Genomic DNA, 9,577 nt, shown 5'->3' on the forward strand with positions numbered 1-9,577 from the left:
AGCTAGACCATTGATGTTCGAAGTGATTATTGAAAGATTTGAATTAATATCTGTAATCTTTTTTACCTCTTTCTATGTGTTGGCCTTGTTTCTTGTTCCTATTTTCGTCTTCCTCTCTTTTCTGTTTTTTGTGGTTTAGCTTTGTTTTACATTAAACAGAATGAATAAGGAATTGCTGGTTTTCTCAAAGTTAACCTTTATATTTATTCACAACTAGAGGAGTACTCTGAAAATGAATATTCATATTCCATGCTTGTTAATTGACCCAATTTTTGGTCAGACATTGCCCTTCACATTCAAGGCATGGATTTCACACCCATTTACTTCCTATTTTCTAGTTTTGGCTTTTAAAAATTTTTTAATCTTTGTGGTCATTATTAATATTTTCAATACTTAATGTGAAAAAAGGAGACTTATACAACTAGGGCATCACTTCTAATAAAGTATTTTTTAAAGATTTATAGTGTTCTAAACTAAAATAAAAATCCCTCATCTTTCATTTTTCATGGTGTGAACATTTTTATGGTTTGATTTTTTTAATATCAGAGAAACATTCGACACATCTGGGATCTGAGATATATTCTTTCATTGAAACTTTCATTGAATTTATCTGTACCAGGTCAGATGTCAGGGAAGCCACACACGTCAGAGAGCAGCAGAGGTCTGTGTGTGTCGCTTGCTGCCGGGCTTTTCTGCTTACCAGCTGTGTGTTTTTAAGTAAGTTGTATAAATCCTTACTTTTCAGGTTTTCTCATCAGTAAATAAGGACACAGGATGCCATCCTATTGTATTTTTGTGGGTTTTAGCTGAAATAGTATACTGGAAAATAACAATTAAAATTTTCTGAATATATCAATAATAATGACTCCTCACCTATAATTATCATTTCCTCCATTTTACTGTAGTCTTTTGTTACTCTTTCTCCTCTAAGGCCATCTAGAAGAGGAATTTTTTAATTTTAGCATGTTACCTGGCTTTCGTTATGAGTTCAATACATATCTGTCAAAAGAAAAAGAAATATCCCTGACTTTAAGCATTAGTGTAAACATTTTATTTGGCCACTATGCAAATTTAATAATTAGCAATTTATGTAGTTGAAAATTTGAGAGTACACTTAAGAAGCCCTTAAAATATGAATTCTCAAACTAAGTTATCTGGTCTCTAGATTTATTCTAATAACTTCTTTTTCTCCATTGTCCTTGCAAGAGTTTTCTTTCCAATAAATCACTCTTAAAGGTTGAAGTTACAGTATCACAGAGTGACTTATTGCCGCAAAACCTGCTGAGTTTATTATTTTAGTAGGGTTCAGTTGTTGCCCATTCTTTGCACACGTGTAAGGGTGTTGCTGTAATCTTTCATTATCTGAGAAAGAAAAAACACTGATCTTTCTATGCCATTTAAGAAGTCCTGAAAAGGATGCTCTAAAGAAAAAAGCAAACAAAATATAACCAGAAACATTGAAGTTAAGAACAATCTAACAATAGCCAGAGAGGAGTGGGGAGAGGGGTTTTCAGGAACTACTATAAAGGACACATGGACAAAACCAAGAGGGAGTGTGGGAGTGGGGGAGGGAGGTGGGTTTGGCTGGGGTGGGTTGGAGGGGTGGGGAGAAAATGTAGACAACTGTAATTGAACAACAATTAAAAAAAAAGAAAAAAGAAAAAAAATACCTTACATGTACCTTGATCTTACTTTCACTTTTCATATAAAACATTAATAAATATCTCAATTATTATATGTGTGATATATTTGTTGTATGTATATATGAAATAAAAGGTACCCAGACCATCTATTCCAGTGGCCATTCATGGACATGGTTCCAACCACTTTCTCAGGCTTGATCTTCATTTTATGAAGTAGTTAATAAAAGCTTTTGTTTGTTTTTTAGTGTCACAGATACTAACTTTCAAATGTAATAATGAATGATTTCCTTTCCCTTCTGATTTAAGACATGCTGCGATTCAAGAATGTTAGCATAGCTATATATTTCTGGGAAAACAAATCATAACATAATCAACATCAACCGCACGCATGGCCTCAACTTTAAGCCCAGATTCTATCGATTGATGTAGGTCCACGTATTCACTAACTCCTCACTTACACATTCCCAAGTCCATCACGTGGAAGTGAAACTACTCACCTCTGCTAAGATTGCCACTTAACGTGAATTTGTCAGTTGTGGTCGGGAGCTTCTTTCCTCTCGCGCCATTCCCTGCAGACCACATTGTTCTTCCAGGTTATCATGCTAGTTGACTTCAAATCTGGTTTCCAATGTGGAGTGGGAAGGAAGAAGCCAAGGCACCCTCTCTCTCCTCTTTCCTCAAGGAGAGGCTCAGACAGAGGCTGCAATTTTCTGTAGGTACTTTCTAGAAAATCTACTGTGGTTTCAGTTTCCGCCAGATGATCCCCATGTCTCAAGACTTGGGAAAATGCCTCTTCTTTTTGAGGCTCCAGCCTGGGGAGAGGAAACCCTGGCTGGTGCTCCCGAGCTCTGGGTCTTATGCTCAGTTGGTTGGCTTCTCAATTCTTCCATCACATATCTCTCGCATCTAATTCCCAGGATTAAATTCTCCTTGTTTCAAAAACAGTGAAGGATTTCTATTTTTCATTTTTGCTTTTTGACCAGATGTAACAGATATACTCTGTATGATTCCTAAGAGTCTCATTCACTGGATGTCTCTCTTTCATTCCATTTCTAGGAATAGTGGATGATGACTCCATTTTAGATTAAAAGTATTAAACTTCACAGCTTGCATGGTTAATTAAGTTAAAGTCTTTTTTTCTAAAAAATAATATTTTTATTAAAAATACACAGTGGTATGACTTTGAATTAGTCCTAATATATATTAGGAACATATATATAAAGTGGATGAAGGGCTTAACTTATGGAATATTATCATGTGATATATGATTTCTATATATATCTCATTTATTTTGGTAATAACCCAATAGGGATATTATATGACTGAACTTGCTATTATAAAGTTTGTAAAGTATCTTTAAGCCAAATCCAGGCTGAGTACAAAACCTGGAACAGTTCTAACCTATAAAATTTTTCCTCCCTCAAAGAAAATATCAAAACAACAGTAACAGAATATGAATATTAAATATGTATAATATGGAAATTTGGTTTTTTAATTTATTTTCTTCACTACATTAGAAAAACTCCTTGCAGTGTTTTAAGATTAACGTTTCCCTTCTCTCAAGGAAAAAGGATAGAGCAAAACAAATTTCCTTTTTAATGCCTTGAACTCTGGATTTAATAAGTTTCAAGCATATAATACAAAATTAAGAGAAATAGAAGATAAAGTACTTGGGGATGAAAATGAGTTTAGATGTGGAAAATCACGAATGTGGCAAACAGAAGTGAAGGAAGTTTCTTAGGTGGGAAACAAGCTTGGAAACTGATGGTGTGAAAAATACCCAGAGGGGCAGAAGGGACTGATTGGTCAGTTCTCAAGAGCAGTTGTAGTGAAGGAGTAATTCACAGCAGCAGAGGAGTTCAAAGTCAGATTGTCTTTACATGATAGGGACAGAAGCATAAACTCACTGTCTTGCTTTTAGACTTTGTTTACTCCCCTGTCCTCTACCAAATATAAACTGCCGAGACCTTGGTTACCTGGATATGAGTGGGCATCACTCTGCTCTACTAACTGGTGACATCATTTTAATTAGGCTCGATAAAATGAAGGTAAGTAACCAAAATGCTCTAGGAAAATAGATGCATCATAGAGGGGGATTGGTAAACCTCTTGGAGAGTTAGAGGTTTGCCAGATTCTTGATGTTTTCAGAGGTCCAGTGACCTGGGGCATGTGATGAGATAGAAATAGCCTGGTTCACCTTCTATCACTAAGCAAGAGGCCCAGCCCTTGATAGGCTCTTTGAATTTGGGGGGCACTGTTACTTATTGGGTAACTTGAAGTCTACCAGTTTAGGTGGGGTTTCGAGAAACAGAGGGCTCTGTAGCAGAATCAATTCTATCTCTTTTTCCATGTGATCCAAAAATTCTGGTGGTGCTGGATGTGGTAGAATAGATGCCCAAATACAAGGGTTATAGCACCGATATATAAGGTCCTGGATAAAAGTGCCTTCGGAAGCATGCAACTGGACTCTAGTGAAGACTGAACACCCCACCATGGGACATCAAATGGACTTGCAATCAGATTTTTCAACTGTGAGCTGGATATTATCAGATCTGCTCATTTATGATGCTGAGAATTCACAACATCAATATATTGTACAATAGAAAGGCACTGTATTAATTTTCTATTGCGATATAACATGTCACTGTAAACTTAGTGACTTAAGCAACATGCATTCATTATCTCGGTTTCTTTGGGTCAGGAGGAGTCTAGACATGATTAGGTGGGTTCTCTCCTTAGGGACTGACAGGCTGAAATCAAGGTGTAGGCTGGACTGGGCTCTCATCTAGAAGTTACTGTGGGAAAATCCACTTTCAAGCTCACTCAGATGATTGGAAGACTACACTTCCTTGCATCTGTAGGGCTGAAGGCCCCAGTTTCTTGCTGGCTGTAGTATTGAAGCCATCTTCAGTTTCTTGAGTCTGTCCCTACTTCTTAGCGTCCACCTACACTTCCTTCCCACATGGCCGCCTACTTCATCAAGCCAGCTAAGGGAGTCTGCAGGGCAAGTCAGCTTGCAAGATGGTTATATGATGGGATGTAATCACATGGGTGACATTCCATCACGTTGCCACATCTTTTGATTAGAAACAAGTCACCAGTCCCACTGACACCAAGGGGAAGGAATTATACAAGGCCTGAATACCAAGAGAGGTGGGTCATGGAGAGCTGAGACTCTGCTTGCCACAAAAATAAATCTCTAATGGTAGAATTTAAACACCTGTAACTAATAGATTATGTTCCAAAAGTACCTTCTGTCCATATGTCTGTGTGTCTAATCTTGCCTATCACATTTATTTATTTATCATCCACCTATTTACCACCCATTCTAAGTAGATCTAGTAGTAATGCCAGAGGAGAAACAATATCATAGTTTACTGAGTAAAATAGTGAGAAAAATGGGGTCGAAATTATGTCATTGACTGAGAAAAAAAAGACTGTTGCTGTGCAGAAGGTATAATAGACAAGAGATAATTTGGCCAGTAAATTTTCTTTTTTTATGACCTTGTTATTTGAACTACACAGAAGCCAGTTTCCTATCCCCCTTGTTACTTTGCAAAATTTGTTACTTTGCAAAACTTGTCCAGTCTCTAAGTCAGAAAAAAAATTTTTAATTAATTTTCAAAAACAATCTGAAGGTGAACTGTTTAGCTCTTCGCTCCCTGCTTCACCAGTCCTGTACTGTATGTTCTGGGAACACATAATGGTGTCCTAGTTCCGAATCTACGTAAAACACTATGGACTTGTTTGAAGCTACAGTTTGGATAAGTCAAAAAGTCAACAAAATCTAAGAAGTACCAGATAGCAATTTGAAATAAACTGGAAGCCTTGGGAAAAAAATCTAAGAGTAATTTATTTTTCTCAATTGATGTTTTCAACATTTTTCCCTTGTATTAAAAAGTGATTATGGTGATATAAGAAACAGTTAAAGAGATGGGGCTTAAGGCATGTTATTTACTAACCCTCTCACTGACCCCCTCCCCAATACCAGTCACTCAAAGGCAGCCCCTTTCACACTTGGTTCTGTTTCTGGTATTTACCAACATATTTCCTAATAATATAGGTATCATGCTATTTCTTTATTAGGAAGTGAGACATCTATCTATTATAGGCATTTTGACCTCCTGTTATAATAGATAAATATGAGACTCTCTTTATTTTAATTTCAAAGAGAAAAGAAAAACAAATTTCCTTGCCAGGAAGTAGATTTGTTACACCATAAAATTTCAATTTCAGTGTTAGACTGGATTTTAAATTTTATCTAGTTCAGCGCTATATAATACTTGCATTTTTTTGACTACCCCTTCTCAGAGGACATCAGCTTCTGCATGAATTCAGCCAGTTGCTGGGAAATTATACCTCTCAAAATTGTCCTTTTCATAATTCCACAGCTAAGAATCCCCCTCCTCTGTCTCTCTCAAATTAAAATCAATTCTCCTGAGACTTCCTTCTCTTGATCTAAAATTCCAAATGTAATTATTACTATTTTACTTAACAGATCTATAAAACCTTTTAAGACATTATTTGTTTTATTCTTTAGTCACTTCTCTTCTAAGTTAAATGTTATAAATTCCTTATATGAACGTATTCCAAGTCCCATTTCCATCATCAATGCTATCCCTAAATTTTTTAAAGTTCTTGAAACTACTCTTGAAACATGGTGCTTAGAGTAAACACTAACTAAGTGATATGTATGAGTAGATGTTTTCGCCTCTTTTTCCTGACAGTATTTTAGGAAAGCCACATGACAATATTCACTCATATTGAGCTTATATGTAACCAAAACACTTTGTAGAGGGTTTTTTTGCTGAGTCTGGATTCCTTTATACTGAACTCTGAACTTAATGTTTTGTCCCTAAGAACAGTGCCAAACATTTTATTCCTGTTATATTTTCTTTCTAGTTAGATATGACATGTTGTTAAGTCTGGGAATCTTTTAAATGGTGATTCTCAACCTATATTTCTGTCAACCACTAATGTCCCAAGCCTGCTATTTCTCTCCTTGCCTGGGCCATTCATGAAGACATTCAGCCAAAAAGGGTGAAGCACAGACCCTCTGTACATCCCCCTGCCAGGCTGACATTTATTCTTTGATAAATATTTCTGAAGATTGAAATGTATAACCAGTTACGATACATTAAATACTTTGTAAAAAGGATAAAGAAGGTCCAAGAAGCCTAAAAAATTAATACTGATGACTTTTTAAGATGACAATATAAGAAATAAATGCATTGTTAGCCTATTTTTAAACAATGTATTAAAAATAGTTATGGTTTTATGACATGATTCATAATTACCTATAAGTTTTGGGCAAAGTGGATCAAAGCAGAACCTATACTTATATTTATATGGATATTTTAACTTTAGTTTTAACCTTTGGAGGATAATGACCTTGTCTTGCTATGAGTGTGTGTGAGTGAGTGAGTGAGTGTGTGTGTGTGTGTGTGTGTGTGTGTGTGTGTGAGAGAGACAGGGACTTATGCACCGAAGGCTAAAAGACACCCAAATGTGTTCTTATTTTCACCAAGAGTTACGGATGCATGGCAGATAAACAGCCAGCAAAGAGCTGCATTTTCTGTGTGTGAGCAGATGTGCTGTTGGGGATTACTGCTGAAAGAGCATAAAATAGGACTTTCAGGAACCTTGTCATCTAGGTAATATATGATGTTTTTGGCAAACAGATTCTCTGTCCCTGTGACGCCATCATTACCAAATTTTGACAATTTCAGTGTTTCAATACATGCATTAAGATGCTTATTTCTTTTCATTTCAGTTTTCATTTCCATCTCTTCCTGAAAATGAGAGTTGGCCAGACCACCTGGAATTAGAAATAGAGAGCAAAACTTCTAAGCTGGGAACACTCTCTTTTTTTTTTGGATATTTTCCCAGTCATTGGTTTATTCCTAAACATATGCTACTAAGCTCGAGTTTCCATTTTGCGAGTAGTCTAAGACTGAAGAATAAATTTGTAATAAATTGTGCTTACTTGCTTATTATAAAACGAATAGCTTGTATATTACCCCTTTGTAATTAGTAAATTTTGTTCTTTAGTTCTTTAAAAAATTACCTAAAATGTAAATACTTCAGGATACTCAAACATGTAAACTACCATTTCTTTCAATATTTCTCTTTAATCAACTGTAGGAAATAAAAAGCTGTGCTATTTTACTTAAATTTGGAGACATGGGATTCCATCAGCACTGCTCTGGTTTATAACAGAAAAAAAAAAAAAACATCCAAATCTCTTGATCTCTAAAATTCTGATTTCTTAAAGAGAGCCCCAAAGCAAAAACAGCATATTTAATTTGGCATATGGTTGATCAGAAGGGAACTTCTGTTAGGTATCTCAATATAGACCTGGGAGAGGGCAGGAGATCTGTATTGACAAAGTAAAAGGAAAGGGAATTTCAGGTATCAAAGAAGTAAGTATCACATTTTTCAGATCATAAGACGCACCTAGGTTTTAGAGGAGGAAAATAGGAAAAAAAATTTTTGAAGCAAAAAATGTGGTAAAATATTTAATAACATCCTTTAAAGCAGAAATCCTGTAGCGAGCCAGGTGAGCTACATTCAGACTATAAGATGCACCCCACTTTCCTCCCCAATTTGGGGGTGGGGGTGTGTTTTATAGTCCGAAAAATATGGTAAATAAATCCATAGGGAAAATATCAGGAGTGCACATGGCCTTACAAAGAAACCACGCTGAAGAGGCAAGTAAGAAATAAAATAAAATATAATATTCTTTAAAAACCTGCTCTTCTGCAAATAGGTTGTTCCCTTGGGAACATGACTAAATGCTCTTGGCAACGAGGCTTCCAAACCCTGGGAAGAAGATAAACCATTATTGGATATGCATTTTTGGAGGGGCCTGAAATGACTAAATTTAGAAGTTGCCATGGTTAAGTGCCTCCTTGCAAGCCACCTAAACATCAAAAGAGGTGTTTTCACCAACTAATAGTTATAAAAGGTGGGTGAATATGAAATCACTTATTTCTGATGGCTGTTAGAAATCAGATAGTAAAGCCAAAAAATATAAAATCTTCTTCTTCAAAACCCTTCACCTCTGCAACAGATAAGAGGACCGTCCGTACATAGGGACTCACTGAATGACAGCTCGAGGCTCACACAGAGAACCGGAAGGGTGACGTTAGGATCGCATCGCCTTCTTCAGCAGGCGGAAATCTGGAACCAAGTGTCAAACGACTGAAATGACTCTGACGTGCTGGTGGAGTGACTTAGAAGGAACCATCCCAGCTGACAGACACCCACGGCCCAGTCAGATGTGTGATGCTCCATGTATGAGAAAGCTTCAGGCTCCAGGAATGTTCAAAGTACTAAGTATGGATTCTCCTGCTCGCCCAAGGCAATCTGGACTAGTTAGTACAGAAACACCAATTTCCACCATGTATCACTTAATCATTTCCAAACTAAGTTTCTATTCATTGTCTTATTTTTAATCCTTAAAACAATCCTGAAAATATCATCTTTGAGGACTGAGAGAAGCTTGAGTTACCTGATAAAGTCATATGGAATATAGTAGAGAAATATTGCTAAGCTACTGTGTGAATCACTTAAGGAATTTCCTCATTTGTAAAAATAGTGTTTATAATTTTGTTCTTGCTACCTCAAAATCATTATGATCACAAACTATACAGATGTTTCCAGGTTTATGGAGCTCCATAAAATCTTAGGATCAAGCAAGAATTAGGAAAGGGAAGATAGCCCCTGAGAAGCTGCGCCTTCTTGGGAAGAGAGGAGGATTAATTGGCGTGAATCCTTTGTATATTCAATTTCAACTGGGAATTTTGGCAGAATCTTATGTCTTTCGTACTCTTGAAGGAAGACTTTTTCTTTATTCCAGGCATAGCTTTGTCTGGACTGAGTCATCTAGACCTCATGCTAGGTGTGTCTCACAGGCTGATGTGAACACAGGG

The sequence above is a fragment of the Desmodus rotundus genome, chromosome 13, assembly GCF_022682495.2.
Source record: "Desmodus rotundus isolate HL8 chromosome 13, HLdesRot8A.1, whole genome shotgun sequence".
Taxonomy (NCBI): Eukaryota; Metazoa; Chordata; class Mammalia; order Chiroptera; family Phyllostomidae; genus Desmodus; species Desmodus rotundus.